We start from the raw sequence: 21841 nt of genomic DNA on the forward strand, positions 1-21841 counted from the left end.
GGGGGCCAATGGATGTGGTGTATTTGGATTTTCAGAAGGCATTCGATAAAGTTCCACACAAGAGGTTATTGAACAAAATTAGGGTTCATGGGATTGGGGTTAATGTACTAGCATGGATTGAGGATTGGTTAACAGAAAGAACAGAGAGTAGGAATAAACAGGTCATTTTCAAGTTGGCAGGCTGAAACTAGTGGGATACCGCAAGGATCGGTGCTTGGTTCCCAGTTATTCACAATCTATATCAATGATTTGGATGAGGGGACCAAATGTGATATATCCAAGTATGCTGATGATACAAAGCTAGGTGGGAATGTAAGTTGTGAGGAGGAGGCAAAGAGCCTTCAAGGGGATATAGACAGGGTAAGTGAGTGGACACGAACATGGCAAATGGAATATGGGGCCCAAGTTTCGGCTCGAGTTGCTCCAATTTTTGGAGCAACTAGTTTAGCATGGAATATCTTAGAAATCGCAATTCTCGGCATTTAATTTGCTCCTGTTCTAGTTAGTTAGAATAGTATTGGTTTAATACAGTTTTTTTTTTCAAAATGGGACGTTACTAGCTACTTGTGCCTGTTTTGCAAGTTACTCCAAACTAACTTAGAACGGAATGTTAATTTTTGTACGCTCAGAAAAATCTTGCCTACACTTTATAAATTAGGCGCAGGTAGCGAGAGATGGGGGGGAAGGGAAGTTTGGGGATTTTACAAAGCATTGAACACTTCACTTTTACCAATAAAGAGCCATCATCAATAATAAATGATAAATAAATCAATCAATCAAATAAAAAAATTTAAAAATTAAAAATAAATAAATAAATAATCAATCCATAACTAAAACATTTAAAGTTTTTACTCACCTACTGCAGCACCAGGAGCTCTTCAACAGCCTGGCGAAGAGCTGGTTGGGGGGGCCCTGACGTGGAAGAGGTACTGGTCGGGCGCGCCCTGTCACCGGGGAGGAGTTCGGGTGGGGCCCGCCACTGGGGAAGAGTTTGGGCGGGGTCCGCCACCAAAGAGCTGCAGTTCAGGCGGGCCCCGCCGCCGAAGAGGTGAGGGCAGGCAGGCCACTCGGCCCAGGATAGGGGCGACGTCCCTTTGGCCAGGGATAGGGTCGCCCCGAGACAGGACGCGCTGGGAAGGCCAGGAGCTACTGCGCACGCGTGCAGCCTCCACTGCGCACGCGCGCAGCTGTCGGCACTCTTTTTGGTGCAGGACTGTAGCTCCGCCCCCAGCTGCTTGTGTTGCGCTGCTCTGAATGTGAAACAGGCCTGCTGGACGCGGAGAATCGCGAGGTAAGTTTTAGGCGCTTTTTTTATTCTAAAAAATAGATGGGCCCCTCGGAGTATGCCGATCTGGGAGGACATCCGAAATTTGGGCCCATAATGTGGAGAAATGTGAAGTTATCCACTTCGGTTGGAAAAATAGAAAAGCAGATTATGTTTTAAATGGTGAGAGATTGGGAAGTGTTGGTGTTCAGAGGGACCTGGGTGTCCTTGCACACGAATCATTGAAAATTAACATGTAGACACAACAAGCAATTAAGAAAGCAAATGGTATGTTGGCCTTTATTATAAGACGAATTAAGTATAAGAGTAAAGACGTCTTACTATAGGGCCCTGGTGAGACTGCACCTGGAGTATTGTGTACAGTTTTGGTCTCCTTACCTAAGGAAGGATATACTTGCCATGGAGGGAATGCAACGAAAGTTCACCAGACTGATTCCTGGGATGGGGGGATTATCCTATGAGGAGAGATTGAGTAAACTAGGCCTATTTTCTCTAGAGTTTAAAAGAAGAAGTGGTGATCTCATTGAAGCATAAAAAATTCTTATAGGGCTTGACAGAGCAGATGTAGGGAGGATGTTTCCTTTGGCTGAGGAGTGTAGAACCAGGGGTCACAGTCTCAGAATAAGGGTTAGGCCATTTAGAACTGAGATGAGGAGAAACTTCTTCACTCAAAGGGTGGTGAATTTCTGGAATTCTCTACCCCAAAGGGCTCTAGAGGCTCAGTCTTTGAGTATATTCAAGACAGAGATCGATAGATTTTTGGATATTAAGGCAATCAAAGGAGAAGGGGATAGTGCAGGAAAATCGTGTTGAGGTAGAAGATCAGCCATGATCTCATTGAATGGCAGAACAAGCTCGAGGGGCTGAATGGCCTACTCCCGGTCCTAATTCTTATGTTTTTATTATATTCTTCTGAACCTCCCAAGCTGCTCACTGCCTCCCAGTATACATCATTTCCCTTGAAGCATAGGCTACTTTCACATGTCCTCCCACATTGTCACAAATCCAACACTCTCTCCCAAATACCACATCCTCATTTAGCATCACCAACAGAAAACCATCTCTATTTCCTTATAAAACAGGTATCCGACTATCTGTCAGCAACATGACTGCTATATATTCAGGCTGTTCATTTATTTGCTTTAAACCGCGAGGGAAACGATTAAATACTTTGGAGCACGAAATTGAGTGGATATAAATAGCTGTCCGGTTGAAAGAATGGCTCCTGTGTCCCTACATAGCTGCACACAACCACTTACTCTGCTCTATCCTGTAGCCTTCTGCTTTGACTATTCACTGCAGAAGGTTGCAAATCAGTACCAAAATAGGGACTGTATTTCTTTTTTCATTTCATGCCCCAAATCCAATCATCATATTAATATTTCAATGTCACACTGATGAACTCCCTTCCATAAAAAATATATTTGTTTCTCAGCTGTTCTATAGGCAAAACTGTATAAAAAGAATTGCCAGCTACAAGGTGGCTTGTCTAAAGGAACCTTCATCATCAATCACTTTTTTTCACCAAGCTTCAGCCCAAGGTAGTGTTCAATGGGCATTGTCATTAAAGACAATGATTGGTCTTCACACGCCACTGAACCATTCAAGTAGAGTTACTTCAGTAGTTCAGCTGCTTGCCTCATTTGATAGCTCTCTCATTTCTGAGTCAAAATGTTGTGGGTTTCAGCATTGTCCCCAGGAGAGCAAGAGGTTCTCCTAGTGTCCTGGATGACAGTTCTCCCTCAAGCAACACCACCAAGAATTGACTAACTGCTTATTCATCTCATTTACTGTTTGTGGGAGTTTGCTGTGTGCAAATTGACTACTGCCCTTGCTTACATAACAGGAACTGCACTTTATTATTTACAAAGCCCTTTCTGACATCCTGAGGATGTGCTAAAGTGCTATATAAATGCAATTCCTTTTTACAGTGTACAGTCTTTCAATCTGAGAAGCGGAGATGGCACATTGGTTTAGTATGCCACATGGGAGTCAAGGAACATTGTTAGGTAGGATAGAGGTACCATTATCTGCCCTGAAAATTCTAGGTCTCCGCTTCACCAACATAAGTATAGCAGAGCAGAAATTCCATCCACCTTGATCAAATTGTGGGGGAAGGGTTATTTGCATAGCTGGGGTGGACTGTGGGTGCCTGGGGTGGCTGTACGGCTTGAGCTAAAGCACTCTCCAAAGGCAGTGCGGATTCTTACCACTGGGATCGATTACAAATTTGGGGCTTTTCAAAGGCTTCAAGGGGACTCATGTCAAGACTGAAATAGTGGGACTAGCTAAAGTGCTTGAGAGTGTTGGCACGGGCTCGATGGGCTGAATGGCCTCCTTCTGTGCTGTAACTATTCTATGATTCTCTGGTTCTAGTGTAGGTTCCACTGAGGCTTTTAAAGGGTGTTAAGGGAGAAATTTCCCGATGAAGCACAGTAGCACCCATGACATCCCACACCCTCTCCAACCTTGACATAGGAAATGGGCAGAAGGTCCTCCCATGGTAGCCTGATTAAAATTGAAAGGTCTCGTCCAAATGGAGCGGAATTCCAATAGAAGACTGAATAAGCAGCAGGTAGCAGATGGTAGAGCCTAACCTAACCAACCAGGAGGCAACTGACAGGATCGGATCAGCCACCCGTCTGATTTTACTTTCAGTTGACTTCAAAGGCTGGCAGGAACAGGACGGTAATGGAGTTAAGAACACATCAGGAGACATTCTGTCCCATTTTTGCTTGGTTCCCACCTGCTGCCATCTTAACCACGTGTTCGAGGCACCCGCTGGATGAATACCTAATGAATACCTGCAAATCTGGTCCTATGAAATTATTAGGATCCCAGTGTGACTTTGCCAAAACAGATGTCCAACCCAGCTCTGGTCCCACTAAGTAAAAAGCTAGTGGGATTGTTTTCCAAAGGGTCATTGAAAGCAGTATTTACAGGGCCATAGAGACACAGCAAATGCGAGACAAATTAAAGACCAAGGACCATCTATTTTGGTTTCTAACAGCCTGGTAGTTGCCCAGTACAACAATAATGGAGTTGTTGACAAATCACAGGAATCAATCTCTATCAATTAGTCTAGAGCAGGCGCAGTCAACTATACTCCCACTATTCCACCTATCAAGGAATGTCAAGGAATGTCAGTGGATGTGAAAGACTATTCTACTGCATGTTAAACCTGCATTGGATATGTATTTTGTATCATATTTGTATTAACCAAAAATGTGCCTGATGACTACTAACAGATTGTAAGCATCTCACACATGCACCCTGATTCATTGCACCACATGTATTTTTGAAATGTAACTTTTGGAGGTGTTTATATGATCACATTTTTTGTATTAATTAAACAAGTATATAGTAGTCATAAAGCCTAAACTTTCTCAAGCTTTGCAAAACTGTGAGAAAAAGAAGCATTCTGCTGTCACTCAATTAACACAGTGTGAGAATCAACTAACTGGTCTTGGGACTAGATCAGACATTGGAAGAGAAACTCGCCCTGTTTGCACCTCCCGTTAGCACCTAAGAGGTTACTGACTGAGCACGGTAAAATTACCAGCGCCCGCGAACTTCCTTGGCGATTTTGCACTGGCGCTAACACTTACCGCCTTGCTCTTTGCACCCTGTAGATCGCGAATTCATCTGGTGCGCAGCGCCCCGTTACCACCTCGGATGTAATATTCACTCCTGTCTCATGCAGCATCGCCGGGCGTCAACAACAGCAGTTGCAGGAGGCGTTGTCACCTCGGCTGGCCGCTTGCGGAGCGATATTTAAAGGCAGTGGTGGTCAAGTAGGGTAATATTTATTTATCTCCTCATTCTGGTGCCTCCTGATTCCTCAGCCCTGCGCTCACTTAGAGTGCTTGGGGCTGCTATGCATGTAGTGCAGGTCCCGTAGCCCCACAGAGATAGGATGAAGATTGATTCATCCCAACATTGGCCCTTCCCTTTAAGCAAGTGAAGGCTTCTCCAAAGACGGCAGTGCTGCACGGTACATTGCTCAATGCTCTGCTGATATTGCCCCTCTCACACACTTTAGTGCTCTAAGGGAAGGTACTTCCTTCTTGAAGCAAGAAAGCTGAAGTTTCCAGGGCGAAAAATTCTCCCTGAAAAGTTATCACCCCAAATGGGGTGCTACACAATTTCTAGCCCAGTGTCTTAGAATTACCAGGTCTGGGACCAGACAATGACTGTAAAATAGGAGATAACAGGTCCTGAAGTCTCTGGCTAAGGCCTTGAGAAAAAGCAAGAGCCAGATAAGGCGGAGGAACAGCCTCTGCCTCTGTTGTAGGCCGATGATTGGTTAGCCATGAAGTTATGGCATCTTGAGGACCCTTGCCCATCAAAGGTAGGGATGGGGAGTGGGCTGACTCTTTTTCCCTTTGTCTGAAACATACTCGACACCCCACCCTTTGGAAAGACCCCGATAAGGTGGACACCTGTGTCAATATCGACCCCTGTAACCGCCCTCAAAAGTGGCATAAAAGAAGGACCACTTACAAGAGCACCAGGAGCAAGGGCTGACCCTGGAAAGGAACCAGGCAGCAGTAGCCCACGAGAGGAGGATCTGGATCCTAACAGAGGATACCCCAGGCAGGGTGAGGACAAGACAAGGGCTAATGAATAAAGGATACCCCAGACAGGGTGAAGACAAGTCAAGGGCTAACGAACAGAGAATATCCCAGGCGGGGTGAAGTGGAAGAGACCCAGATGGGATGGAAACTTCCTTCAAGACTCCTATCAAGAAGGTACGATCTCTACCCAGGACTGCACGAGTGATATAATTCTCGTTCTGTACTGTGAACTACTGCTGAGGCACCTACATGTGCTGACCTTTGTGTAATATCTAATAAAATAATTATATTGGCGCCACGTCGAATAATTAGGAAAAGGTGCAACAACCCTGACCGATGGTTGCTAGGAGACAATGTCCACCCCCATCCACACATGACCTATGACATCCACGCCTCCGTAATCCCAGGCCGCCCGCACAGGAGAGATACTACCAGAGCCATGGTACCACCAGGATAATCAATCAGCGGACAATTGGACTCTTGAAGCAACAAATTAGCTGCTGGATAGATCTGGGAGATCACTTCAGTACAGCCCACAGAGAGTTTCTCGCACTGTGTTAATGTAATGTAGGTTGCAGAACCTCACAATCCTAAAAGGATTGCATACGGAGGAGAAACAGCAGTAGGAACTTCCCTCATCTGATAACAAAGGCTTGGCAGAAGGCCAGGAAGGAGCAAAAGAGGGAGGGCAGCCAGAGATGAGTTGAAGGTGCAGCACTTGTGTTGACCTGCTAAATTCCCCCTCAAACATTTCACAATTCCTCTCCATATCAATAGTCTTTTTCATTATCACATTACTGTTTGTGGGAGCTTGCTGTGAACAAATCGGCTGCCGCATTTCCCACATTACAACACTGACTACACTCCAAAAATACTTCATTGGCTGTAAAGTGCTTTGAGACGTCGGTGGTCATGAAAGGCGCTATATAAATACAAGTCTTTCTTTTTTCTTTCTTTTTACCACTCCTTCAACCCTGCATTAAGGACATTCAAATCACCGACCCAACTACCATATACATGACACCCCGACAATGCAGAATAAAACTTGCTATGAAACCACGCCGAAGATAAAAGTTCCAAATGTCAAAACAATAATTCTCACTCAAGTGTCAGCCCATAGTGCCTTTCCTCAATTTTTTTTGCTGATCATCCTATTCCTAACAAATTAACCCCCAGTAACTTCAGCATAACTAATGAAAGGCTGCTATTGCTCATGTTGGGACCCTTGAGGTGTTAGTGGTCGCTATCCTTTATGAGCTTGGACCTAAGAAGGTCCACAGCCAACTCCATCTCCACTGGCTGACTGGCACAGTGTCAACATCGGTTTAGGAGGTGGCGAATGAGCTGGTGTGCAAGCACCTTGAGAGAGGACAAGATGAGTCACTCCTATTGTGCCACAGCCAATGTGGCTGTGAATCATCACTCACACTACCTGCAGGAAAGAAGACTTGAGATCAATAATGCTAGTCTCTCCAAGGTGGAGCGGATGTTGGAAGCCAGAGTTGATATCGCAGCAATTGGAGCGCCCGTCGAGGGGGCATAACCTCAAGATTATAGCTAGGCCATTCATGAGTGAAGTCAGGAAGCATTTCTTCACAAAAAGGGTGGTGGAGATCTGGAACTCTCTCCCCCAAAAAGCTTATGCAACCAAGGCAAACAGATGGAGTTAAGATATGGATCACCCATGATCTGAATGAATGAGGGAACAGGCTCGAAGGGCTGAATGGCCTACTCCAGTCCTTATGTCCCTACGATGACACAGAATCCGCAGTGTCCATGGAGGTGACCACATGCTACACGATAGGGACTGCAGAGTGCTGGTGCCCTGTAACAGAATGCCACACAAGCCAAACTTTCAGAGATGGTACAGCAATTCCTTGGCAGGCTTTCCAATATATCGTGTAATCGCACGTGTACCAAAAGGTGTTCTCTTTTGAAGGGTGGACCGCCTGAAGTCAGCATCTCAATCCTCCTCAGCAGCGCTCGGAACCAAGCTTGCCCTGTGTTGAGGCATCTCCTAGGCTCTTACTTCCACCAGCCACTGCTCCTGCTCCTGCTCACTTACGCTGGGTGCATCACCACTACAGATCCCACTAACTCATCCCAAGGTGCCAATCTCTGTCGTGGTGCTCAGAAGAGATGGAACATGTGAAGATGCTTCTTCCAGAGGATTGTCCTCCTCCAAATCCTCTTACTAATATTTAAATGAAGAAAATCATGTCTCAAACCAAATTTTACAAACTTGGGTGAACTTTGGCCATAATCTTGACCATGGAAATGAGAGACAGCTGTGCTGATGCAATCAAGACCTGACCAGTAGGTCCTTGTAAAGATGGATTGTTGTTTTGGCTGAATTTTAAACTTCACTGTTTGCTGGTAACGCTGATCATTGTGCAAGTATTTTTCCAGGTGCCTGGTGCTGCATTTTTGCAAAATCAACTCTTTTGCTGTGCCATATTTGCATTTAAATTGGCAACTTGCTGCAGCAATACAAGCTATGTGTGGGGAGGATGGAGCATGATGTGTGAGTTCCCATACTGATGTATCATCGGGATAAGGTGGACTGCTTAATAATGGGACATCATTTCCAATTCCAATGGCATCCCAGGTGCTCCATTCGCTTTTGGGAGAAACTTAAGCCTTCCTCTATATTAGAGGAAACTAAAAGTCAGTTACTGAATTGAACATTGACATAATTGAGATGTATAAAATTATGAGGGGCCTGGACAGAGTGGATAGGAAGGACCTATTTCCCTCAGCAGAGAAGCCAACAACCAGGAAGCAAAGATTTAAAATAATTGGTGGGAGGTTTAGAGGGGAGTTGAGGGGAAATGTTTTCACCCAGAGGGTGCTGGGGGTCTGGAACTCACTGCCTGAAAGGGTGGTAGAGGCAGAAACCCTCACCATATTTACAAAGTACTTGGATATGCACTTGAAGTGCCGTAACACACAGGGCTATGGACCTAGAGCTGGAAAGTGGGATTAGGCTGGACACAATGGGCCAAATGGCCTCCTTCCGTGCTGTAAATTTCTATGATTCTATGATACAAATGCACGTGGAGACGAACCAAGGCGTTTAAAAATTAGACCCAATGATCATTTTAGTTAAATTGTATTGGATATAATTCCAAATTGTTTAATGTCTACTGCCACCCAATTTGTGGTGAAATGAGACTGTTACACAAATATAATCCACACTGAACACTGTGTAACAAGAATCTTGGTATTCAACACAGTTGTCCCCTTAGACTGATTGCCCTAAATCGTTCACGTTCGCATTCCTGGTTAGTTGCTCAAATTTGGCAACTGGCCTACCTAAACTCAGGGTCACAAGGCACCCAGAAATCACAGAATTGTATGGAGCTGAATTATTTATTTTGCCAGAAATGCAAGAGGGCAAGAGCTGATTGTAGGGAAAGTGAATAGATTGTTTTGATTTCACTACACTAGAGGGTGATTTAAAATTCTCAACCTTTCAAATTCTTCCATGGCCTCGTTCCTCCCTATCGCTGTAATCTTCTCCAGCCGCATAACCCCCGGAGTTATCTCCGTTCCTCTAATTTTGCCCTCTTGAGCATCCCTGGTTATAATCGCTCAACCATTGGTGGCTGTTCCACCTGTTGCCTCGGCCCCAAGCTCTGGAATTCCTTGTCTAAACCTCACCTCCTCTCTACCTCTCTTTCCTCCTTCAAGATGATCCTTAAAACTTATCTCTTTGACCAAGCTTTTGGTCACCTACCCTGATTTATCCTTATGTGGTTCGGTGTCAAATTTCATATCTCATAATACTGCTATGTTAAAGGCACTATATAAATTGTCGTTGTTATTGTTGAAACATACTGCAAGATATTCCATTAAAAAGAAGAATAGAGTTGGTAAGTTTGGTAAATTCAGGAGTGAGGTAGTTAGAAATTTGGCAGAGAAAGTGACTAAGGGGCTAAAGAGACAGGGGCCGAAATTCAGTTCCCGAATAAGGCCCATTACCACCGGATTGCAGTGGTGGAGCCGAGCGGCCGCTGATTTCTGGTCGAATGGCCGCCGCAAGCTAAATTCAGCAGGGGAGTTTTTCAGGCGATCCCCACTTCCGTCCCACTGCTGCTGAGGGGCCGTGAGTGCATCATCAGTGTGCTCACCGCCGGGAAACCCCACCTCCCTCGAAATTCAGCCCGAAAAATCTTATGCCCTGCGGGCAGTGCCCCCGTTTTTCTGTTGAGTCACCTTTAATTCCCTCTGTCAACCCTGGCTGCATGGTGGCCATTAAAGGCAAGGGCCCAATGCTGCGGCCACCATTATATATTTTTTGCCAGCCGACTTCCATGTCGGTTGGACTATTGTGCCCCTTGGGTTCGGCCTAGTCGCCAACAGGCAGCCTGGCAACCCCTCTTGAGTGCCACGCTGCTGACCCAGCCGAAACCCTCCCTGGTGGTCCAGTGGCAGATCGTAAATAATCGACCATGCTCTCCGCTTTAAAGGACGGGAGTTACGCGGTGACACAGACACGCAGTGACAGTAGCGGAGAATCCGTCCCGGCTCCACTTCCGCCCCTCACTAGCATTTACCACCTCACTTCCACCCCCATTATGACCGACTTCCTGGCCACTTAAAAAAAGCGACAAAGAGCTGAATTTCGAGAAAGAGGCGACCTCATCCAAAACGGTGGTAAAAACTCTTTGAAAAGGATAGGTGTGCCAGGTTTCCGGCGGGGCAGAATTTCGGCCCCACAGAGTAGTGTCTGGTATTTTTCAAACTTTGGGCTTGGCTGGAAGTCTCTTATGATGCTGCCACTGTTGTGTATGCAATAACTGTCAGACTGAGTACTGTTTAACTCCAAGAGGTATGACCTTGGCTCTGCTTGATTAAGGCCCAAAGTGACGAATATACAAAATGGCTGGCTTTTTATACTTGGGCTGCACACATGTGTGGGCAGCCCAGTGACCTCCAACAGTGACGCCATCTAGTGGCTAGTGATCCCAAAAGTACATACATGACAATACCCCCCTCTGAGATATTAACACAGTCTTTTACAAATTGAGACGGTCTGGTGTTTTACGCTCCCAGGTTGACCATCTCAGTTCAACACCAGCCTTGGGTGAGTGTTCAGAGTCTGTTGTGACTGCTGGCTGGGTGGCTCATCTGGTGGGAGTGGCAATGGCCATGTCAGGGATTGAAAGTCCATTTTCATTGAACATGTCAGGGATTGAAAGCCCATTTCCATTGAACATGTCAGTGATTGAAAGTCCTGATTCACTGATGACCACTGAGCCCTCTGATGACTGGGGTTAGGTTGGTTGGTCGTCGATTGTCTCTTCCTCCGACTGTTCCAGTTTGTCTGTGTGCCGCAGCTTTGTCTGATCCATATGTTTCCTGCATGTTTGCCCATTTTTGAGCTTGACAATAAATAGTCTGTTGCCCTCCTTGGCCAGGACAGTACCAGCGATCCACTTGGGACCCTGACCATAATTCAGAACATATACAGGATCATTTACAGAAATATCGCATGACACAGCTGCGCGATCGTAATAACCTTGCTGACTTTGTCTTCTATATTCAACATGATTTTTCAAGTCAAGAGATAACTTGCTCTTAAGACCTCTCTTCATCATTAGTTCAACAGGTGAGAGCCCGGTAAGTGTGTGCGGTCTTGTCCAGTAACTAAGCAGTATGCTTGACAGGTGGGTCTGCAGTGACCCTTAGGTTACTTGCATCTTACTCTGCTTTATGATTTGGACAGCACGTTCTGCTTGCCTATTGGATGCAGGTTTGAACGGTGCTGACCTTAAATGTTTGATACCATTGAGTTTCATGAACTCTTGAAACTCCTGACCGGTGAAGCACAATCCGTTGTCGCTAACAACGATGTCAGGCAAACCATGTGTCGCGAACATGACTCTGAGATTCTCAATGGTAGCTGTGGATCTGCTGGATGACATTATTACACACTCCATCCACTTCGAATATGCATCTGCCACAACTAAAAACATCTTCCCCAGGAAGGGACCTGCAAAGTCTATGTGGATCCTGGGCCATGGTTTTGGACGGCCACGACCACAGATTCAGCGGCAATTCCGCTGGTGCTTTGCTGAACTGCATGCAAGCACACATGATTCCAGCTCAGAGTCAATTCCCGGCCACCTTACATGAGACCTGGAAATGGCTTTTATCGTTACAATGCCAGGATGTGTGCTATGTAGCGCACATACAAATTTCTCTCTCCCTTTCATGGGCATAACAACACAATTGCCCCACAGTATACAATCCGACTGAATAGACAGTTTGTCTTTGCGACAAATGTAAGGTTTGGTCTCCTCACACATTTACTTGGGTATGGCAGACCAATCACCTTTGAGGATGCAACTCTTCATGACTGATAAAATCAGGTCCTGGCTGGTTCAGGTCTTCCTTCAGGAGTTCCTTCACTCTCAAAAGTATCCAGAACTAACAATAGGTCTGCCGGTTGTGGCGTTTCCACCCCTGGTGTGGGCAACGGCAGATGGCTCAAAGCATCGGCACAATTCTCGGTGACAGGTCAATGGCGAATGACATAATCATAAGCGGATAATGTCAGCACCCACCTCTGAATGCAGGATGAAGCATTGGTATTGATACCTTTGTTTTCAGAGAACAGTGAAATGAGCGGCTTGTGACCTGTCTCCAGTTCAAACCGAAGACCAAACAGATACTGATGCATCTTTTTAACCCCATGCACACAGGCTAGTGCTTCTTTCTCTACCATGTTGTAGGCTCTTTCCACTTTAGACAAACTTTTTGAAGCATACGCGACTGGTTGAAGTTTACTCATTAGCTTGTTGGAGTACGCAATCAATTCCATATGACAATGCATCACAGGCCAATACTAAATGTTTACATGGGTCATAATGTAACAGCAGCTTGTTAGAGCAAAGCAGATTAGTGGCTTTCTCAAAAGCTCTGTCTTGAGACACACCCCACACCCAGTTGTCACCTTTTCTTAGCAGCATGTGCAGTGGTTCCAATAAGGTGCTCAATTTAGGTAGGAAGTTACTGAAGTAGTTGAGTAGACTCAGGAACGAACACAGCTCCGTCACATTCTGCGGCTTCGGTGCATTCTTGATGGACTTGGTTTTCACATCCGTGGGCCTGATGCCGTCAGCAGTAATTTTCCTCCCCAGGAATGCGACCTCTGGTGCCATGAAGACGCACTTCGAGCGTTTCGGTCTGAGTCCCACTTTGTCCAGACAATGTAGACTCTCTTCCAGGTTGTTCAGATGTTCCTCGGAGTCACGACCTGTGATCAGGATTTCATCTTGGAACACGACAGTTCTGGGAACGGACTTCAGTAGACTCTCCATGTTCCTCTGAAATATTGCTGTAGCTGAGCGAATTCCAAAAGGGCACCTGTGATAAATAAACAGTCCTTTGTGCGTGTTAATGAACGTAAGTCTCTTCAACGTCTCGACCAGCTCCTGTGTCATGTAGGCCGACGTCAAGTCCAGTTTGGTGAATGACTTCCCCCCGGCTAGTGTTGCAAAACAAGTCATCAATCTTCGGTAATGGGTACTGATCCTGTTTCAAAACCCTATTGATCGTAGCCTTGTAGTCTCCACAGATTCTGAATGTGCCATCACTTTTCAGCACAGGAACAATAGGGCTGGCCCATTCATTAAATTCAACCGGTGATATGATCCCTTCACACTTGGAGTCTGTCCAATTCGATTTCGAACTTCTCCCTCATCATATACGGAACTGCCTGAGCTTTATGATGGACGGGTCTTGCATCCGAGTCCACGTGGATCTGCACCTTGGCTCCCGTGAAGTTGCCGATGCCTGGTTCGAACAGTGAGGGAAACTTGCTCAGTACTTGGGCTCATGTATCTTTCTCTGACGACAACACTTTGATGACGTTCCAGTCGCATCTGATTTTTTTCAAGCCAGTTCATGCCGAACAGCTTTGGGCTATTGCCTGGGACAATCCATAGTGGTAACTCGTGACCCGCACTCTCATACGACACTTTAATTGTGGCACTGCCAGTCACTGTTATGAGTTTTTTGGTGTACGTGTGCAACTTGGTGTTAACAGGGCTCAGCCTGGGCCTCACAGCCTTAGTATCCCACAGTTTGTCGAATGCCCTCTGGCTCATGATCGATTGACCTGCCCCTCTGTCCCATTAAATTTCACGTTGATCATTATCGGTTTGCTCTTAGTTAGGAACGAGTACAGTCCATACACTTCCTCCTCTGGTATCTCAGATTGCGTATCCGGATACACGCGAGCCTGACCATCGTCCTCCACATGGTGTGTCGCAGCACACATGCTCATAGAAACATAGAAACAAAGAAACTAGTTGAGGGAGTAGGCCATTCGGCCCTTTGAGCCTGCACCACCATTCAATATGATCATGGCTGATCATGCAACTTCAGTACCCCATTCCTGCTTTCTCTCCATACCTCTTGATCCCTTTAGCTGTAAGGGTCACATCTAACTCCCTTTTGAATATATCTAACGAACTGGCCTCAACAACTTTTTGTGGTAGAAATTCCACAGGTTTACAATTCTCTGAGTGAAGAAGTTTCTCCTCATCTCGGTCCTAAATGGCTTAACCCTTATTCTTAGACTGTGACCCCTGGTTCTGGACTCCCCCAATATCGGGAACATTCTTCCTGCATCTAACCTGTCCAGTCCCGTCAGAATTTTATATGTTTCTGTGAGATCCCCTCTCATTCTTCTAAATTCCAGTGAATATAAGCCTAGTCGATCCAGTCTTTCCTCATATGGCAGTCCTGCCATCCCGGGAATCAGTCTGGTGAACCTTCGCTGCACTCCCGCAATAGCAAGCATGTCCTTCCTCAGATTAGGAGACCAAAACTATACACAATACTCAAGGTGTGGTCTCACCAAGGCCCAGTACGTCTGCAGTAAGCCCTCCCTGCTCTTATACTCAAATCCCCTCGCTATGAAGGCCAGCATGCCATTTGCTTTCTTTACTGCCTGCTGTACCTGCATGCCTACCTTCAATGACTGATGTACCATGACACCCAGGTCTCGTTGCACGTCCCCTTTTCCTAATCTGTCACCATTCAGATAATATTCTGCCTTCCTGTTTTTGCCACCAAAGTGGATAACCTCACAATTATCCACATTATACTGCATCTGCCATGCATTTGCCCATTCACCTAACTTGTCCAAGTCCCCCTGCAGCCTCCTAGCATCCTCCTCGCAGCTCGCACTGCCACCCAGCTTAGTGTCACCTGCAAAATTGGAGATATTACATTCAATTCCTTCGTCTAAATCATTAATGTATATTGTAAATAGCTGGGGTCCCAGCACTGAACGCTGCAGCATCCCACTAGTCACTGCCAGCCATTCTGAAAAGGACCGTTTATTCCTACTCTTTGCTTCCTGTCTGCCAACTAGTTCTCTATCCACGTCAATACATTACTCCCAATACCATATGCTTTAATTTTGAACACTAATCTCTTGTGTGGGAAAGTTCAAATACACCACATCCACTGGTTCTCCCTTGTCCACTCTACTAGTTACATCCTCAAAAAACTCTAGAAGATTTGTCAAGCATGATTTCCCTTTCATAAATTCATGCTGACTTGGACCGATCCTGTCACTGCTTTCCAAATGCACTGCTATTATATCTTTAATAATTGATTCCAGCTTTTTCCTCACCACCGATGTCAGGCTAACCGGTCTATAATTCCCCGTTTTCTCTCTCCCTCTTTTTTTTTTAAAAGTGGAGTTACATTAGCTACCCTCCAATCCATAGCAACTGATCCAGAGTCTATAGAATGTTGGAAAATTACCACCAATGCACCAACTATTTCTAGGGCCACTTCCTTAAGTACTCTGGAATGCAGACTATCAGGCCCTGGGGATTTATCGGCCTTCAGTCCCTTCAATTTCCCTAACAGCATTTCCTGACTAATAAGGATTTCCCTCCCTTCCCCTTCTCGTTAGATCCTCGATCCTCTAGTATTTTCAGGAGGTTATTCGTGTCTTCCTTAGTGAAGCCAGAACCAAAGTATTTGTTCAACTGGTCTGCCATATCCTTGTTCCCCATTATGAATTCCCCTGATTCTGACTGCAAGGGACCTACATTAGTCTTCACTGATCTTTTTCTCTTCATGTATCTATAGAAGCTTTTTCAGGCAGTTTTCATGTTCCCTGCAAGCTTACTCTCATACTCTATTTCCCCCCTCCTAATTAAATCCTTAGTCCTCCTCTGCTGAATTCTAAATTTCTCCCAGTCCTCAGGTTTGCTGCTTTTCTGGCCAATTTATATGCCTCTTCCTTGGATTTAACACTTTCCCTAGTTTCCCTTGTTAGCCACAGTTGAGCCACCTTCCCTTTTTTATTCTTACGTCACACAAGGATGTACAATTGTTATAGTTCATTAATGTGATATTTAAATGTCTGCCATTGCCTATCCACTGTCAACCCTTTAAGTATCATTCTCCAGTCTATCCTAGCCAATTCACGTCTCATACCGTCGAAGTTTCCTTTCTTCAAGTTCAGGACGCTAGTCTCTGAATTAAATGTGTCACTCTTCATCTTTATGAAGAATTCCACCATATTATGGTCACTCTTCCCCAAGGGGCCCCGCATGACCAGATTGCTAATTAATCCTCTCTGGTTACACAAGACCCACTCTAGGATGGCCTGCTCTCTAGTTGGTTCCTCGACATATTGGTCTAGAAAACCATCCCTTGTACACTCCAGGAAATCCTCCTCCACAGTATTTCTACAAGTTTGATTAGCCCAATCTATATGCAGATTAAAGTCACCCATGATAACTGCTGTACCTTTATTGCACACGTCCCTAATTTCCTGTTTGATGCCATCCCCAACCTCCCTACTACTATTTGGTGGTCTGTACACAACTCCCACTAAGGATTTCTGCCCTTTGGTGTTTCGCAGTTCTACCCATATAGATTCCACATCATCCACGCTAATGTCCTTCCTTACTATTGTGTTAATCTCCTCTTTAACCAGTAACACTACCCCATCCCCTTTTCCTTCCTGTCTGTCCTTCCTGAATATTGAATAGCCCTGGATGTTTGAGTTCCCAGCCTTGGTTACCTTGGAGCCATGCCTCTGTAATCCCAATTACATCATATCCGTTAATAGCTATCTGCGCAGTCAATTCATCTACCTTATTACGAATGTTCCTCGCATTGAGACTCAGAGCCTTCAGGCTTGTTTTTTAACACTCTTTGTCCTTTTAGAATTATGTTGTAATGTGGCCCTTTTTGATTTTTGCCCTTGATTTCTCTGCCCTCCACTCTTGCTTTTCTCCTTCCTACCTTTTGCTTCTGCCCTCTTTTTACTTCCCTCTGCCTCCCTGCATAGATTCCTATCCCCCTGCCTTTTTAGTTTAAACCCACCCCAACAGCAGTCGTAAACACTCTGCCTAGGACATCGGTTCCGGTCCTGCCCAGGTACAGACCATCCAAATTGTACTGGTCCCACCTCCCCCAGAACTGGTTCCAATGTCCCAGGAAGTTGAATCCCTCACCCTTACACCACTCCTCAAGCCACGTATTCATCTGAGCTAACTTGCAATTCCTTCTCTGACTAGCACGTGGCACTGGCAGCAATCCTGATGTTACTACCTTTGAGGTCCTACTTTTTAATTTAACTACTAGCTCCCTAAATTCTGCTTGTAGAACCTCATCCAGTTTTTTACCTATATCGTTGGTACCTATATGTACCACGACAGCTGGCTGTTCACCTTCCCCCCTCCAGAATGCGCTGCAGCCGCTCTGAGACATCCTTGACCCTTGCACCAGGGAGGCAACATACCATCCTGGAGTCTCGTTTGCGGCTGCAGAAACGCCTATCTATTCCCCTTACAATAGAGTCCCCTACCACTATAGCTCTCCCACTCTTTTTCCAGCTCTCCCGTGCAGCAGAGCCACCCCTGGTGCCATGGACTTGGCTGCTGCTGCCTTCCCCTGATGAGCCATCTCCCCCAAAAGTGTATCTGTTTTGGAAAGAGATGACCGCAGAGGACCGCTGAACTACCTTCCTTCCACTGCTCTGTCTGATGGTCACCCATTCCCTATCTGGCTGTGTAACCTTTACCTGTGGTGTGTCCAACTCACTAAACATCCTATTCACGACATCCTCAGCATCACGGATGCTCCATAGTGAATCCATGCGCTGCTCCGGTGCCGCAATGCGGTCTGTCAGGAGCTGCTGCTGGATACACTTTCTGCACATGTAGTTGTCAAGGACACTGGAAAGGTCCCTGACTTACCACATAGCACAGGAGGAGCATGACACGGATCTGGGCTCTTTTGCAATGGCTTAACCCTCATCTGTGGACACTTGTGCTGGAGATGCCCCACTCTCAGACAGCCTTTCCAACTATATTGCTTAAATCGGCACCGCTGGTGCCAGTGATTTCCCCCACAACGCCAACACGGAGAAATCGGATGCTTTCCCGCTGACGGACATTGGGCAGCCACAGGTTTCGGGTACACAGTCGGGTAGGCCCTGCCATGTACCACTCTGCGAACGCCGAATCAATCATATTTACAGTACTTGTCGAGTTTCGATTTTTCACTGACATCTGCTTTAGGCTTCTATCCGTCATCATGCATGACTGAGTAATCGTCATGGCCCTGTTCAAGTCCAATGTCTCTACTGCTAGTAATTTACGCAGGATCACTTCGTAGCTGATGCTGATTACATAGAAGTCCTGCAGCATGTCTGCCAACACAGCCCCGAACTTACACGATCCCGCTAGACGTCTCAGGTTGGCAACAAATTCCACTGCATTCTGGCCCTCTGAGCGAACATGCGTGTAAAATTTGTATCTCGAGGTGATGATGCCTTCGTCTGGCTTAATGTGGTCCTGTACCAGTGTACACAATTCTTCATACATCTTCTCTGTTGCACTCACAGGCAGGAGTAGATTATCAGACCATAAATTTTTGGACCGCAAACCGTGAGGAACACCGCCCGGCGCCGATCTGCGTCACCAACCTCCTCCATTTTGTTGGCCATGAAGAACTGGCTCAAATGGCTCACAAAGTCTGTCCAATCTTCTCCTTCCACAAATCGCTGCAACAATCTAATTGTGCTCATTTTTGCATGCAAAGGTTCTTGTTGCCTCGTCATCAAATGTTGTTTATACAATAACTGTCAGACTGAGTACTGTTTAACTCCAAGAGGTATGACCTAGGCTCTGCTTTATTAAGGCCCAAAGTGACTAATATATAAAATGGCTGGCCTTTTATACTTGGGCTGCACATACATTCATGCAGCCCAAGTGCCTCCAACAGTGACGCCATCTAGTGGATAGTGATCCCCAAAGTATATATATGACAGATACAAACCTATCTAAACCTACTCCAGATTGAGTGGACAAAGGGTCATCGACCTGAAACGTTAACTCTACTTTCTGTCCACAGATGCTGCCTGGTCCGCTGAGATTTTCAGCATTTTCTGTTTGTAATCCAGGTTGACATTTCCTGATGTGATTTTTATGGACGGAGCTATTTGCATAAAAAAATGCTCTTATTGGCTCGCCATGATCACACAACCTGATTGGTCCCCTTGGAGGATAAACCACACCCAGAAGTTTCTCTGGAATGTGTCATTGGAACTGCCCAGTTCAAGTTCTGAGTGACTTTGCAAAGTGTAATTCGAGCCATTCTGACTTCAGACCCCAGAGAGGATAGAGCTCCACAACCCAGCCCAAGTTCCTGATGCCCTCAGCCCAAATTCCTTACCCCCGCCAGCCCAAGTTCATCCTTGCACCTCCCCGAGCCCAAGTTCCTTTCCTCCTCACCTAGCCCAAGTTCATGCCTCCCCAGCCCAAGTTCCTGACCCAATCTCAGCCCAAGTTCCTGACCTTACCTCACCCCGTCCCCCACCCCCCTCGCCCCAACACCCTGCTATAGATGGGGCATTGCGTGTGGGTCACGGATTCTTTACAGGTTTATTGGGTATGAAGTGAATAGTGACAGTGTCGTGACTTCCGGATTTCATCCACTCCAGTGAAGTCACGCATCGAGCTTTCCGAGAAATCGGATGTGGGTATAAAGGGGATTGGAAGAATGTGATCCGTCTTCCCTGAGTTCACTCTCTCCCCACCGATCCTCCCTCCCGCTTCCCCTTGCTCTGCCCCCGTCACTCTCACTCTCTCCTGTCTCTCTCTCTCCCCCTTCCCCCTTCCCCCTTCCCCCCGTTGTCTCTCTCTCTCCCCCCCACTCCCCCCTTCCCCCTTCCCCTTCCCCCCGTCATCTCTCTCTCTCTACCCCCGCTCACTCCAGTCTCTCTCCCCCACTCCCCAGTCTCTCTCTCTCTCTTTCTCCCACTACCTCTGATGTTACCTCTCCCACAGAAGGCCGTGAAAATATCCCAAATAATGCAAAAGCATCCAGCTCCAGCGGCAGCGGACTCCGCGCGGCTCGGCCCCACTTCCGGCTTCATCGTACGTCGCAATGTGCATGCGCGACCAAATCGAGGGCATGTGCTCAAAAAGTGGGCGGAGTCCAATGCACGCATGTGCAGAAGGGCACACAACAAACTAGTACAAATAGTCATTCTGTATTTTTATTCTATCTGGTCATCTTCGACTGAATGTTCTATGCACTGATATAGCAATAGTTATATGCACTGCAGGTATATGTACTGCAATAGCAATCGAGCAGGAAATGGTTGAGTTTTGGGAAGGAAGTTTTAGAAAACACAAAAAAAAATAATTATTGGAAGTACTTGACTCGTGGAGCCAGTTGATCTTTTCAAAATGTGACGAGAGAGAAAGAGGTGTTTTGTTCTGCAGCTTTTTATTTAGTGTTAAACAGTATAGCAGGGCATAGGCTCAGAGACCGGGCTTTCCGTAATGAATTGGTTTTCAGGAGATCTTAATGAACAATCTTTGAAAGATTTGCATTTATATACAACAATTTGCATTTATACAGTGCATTTAACATAGAGAAACGTCGCAAGGCGTTTCACAGAGGTGTAATCAGGGAAAAATGGGTACCAAACCAAATGGGCAACATTATGATGGATGAGGTTGGCTTTGCAAAGACGGAAGGCTCAAGGGCACTATTTTGAGGGGAAGTTGTTGGCAGTTTTGAAAGGACGGGTGACAGTACCCGAGGAGAGGGAATTCTGTAGAATGTCAGGTGGCATGTAGGCCCTGAAGGGAAGTTGGCTGGTCAGCAATTTAGTGGGAATGGGGTCAAGGGAGAAGGAAGTGGAGTAATAAAGAAAGAAAAAAAAACTTGCATTTATATAGCGACTTTCCCAATCACCGGACATCTCAAAGCACTGTACAGCCAATGAAGTACGTTAGGAATGTAGTCACTGTTATAATGTGGGCAACACAGCAGCCAATTTGCGCACAGCAAGCTCCCACAAACAGTAATGTGATTCTGACTAGATAATGTATTTTTGTTATGTTGATTGAGGGATAAATATTGGCCAGGGCACTGGGGATAACTCCCCTGCTCTTCTTCCAAATAGAGTCATAGGATCTTTTCCGTCCACACCCCAGACAGCAGACAACCCCTCGATTTAACGTCTCATCCGAAAGACAGCACCATCTGAGAGATGGACAAAATGAGCTCGGACAGGGCGTGAGGGGAGATGGAGAGAAACTAGAGAGATGCTACCTAACCTGCTGAGTGTTTTCCAGGATTTTCTGTTTATATTAGCGAGATGACAGTTCAGGGTTGAGGGGGGAGGCAGGTGGTGGGTCTGGGGGGGAAGTTTAGCTTCATGGATAAGGGGTAAGGAGAAATGTCTATGCATAAATGGATGGGGTAGATTTCATAATAGTGTAGATTGTACATGGCCCAAAGTCTTTGGAAGGTGTGGGATTGATGGGCCAAATGGCCTTTACTTATTTCAGACTTTCTTCTGATTTTGAGTCACTCCCTGATTCCGAACGCGTTGAGCTCATGGTTAGGATGTGTGAGTTAGCTGTGTGGTTATGCTGTGTGAGTTAGCTGTGTGGGTTAGACTGTGTGAGTT

Source organism: Pristiophorus japonicus, chromosome 1, assembly GCF_044704955.1.
Source record: "Pristiophorus japonicus isolate sPriJap1 chromosome 1, sPriJap1.hap1, whole genome shotgun sequence".
Classification (NCBI taxonomy): Eukaryota; Metazoa; Chordata; class Chondrichthyes; family Pristiophoridae; genus Pristiophorus; species Pristiophorus japonicus.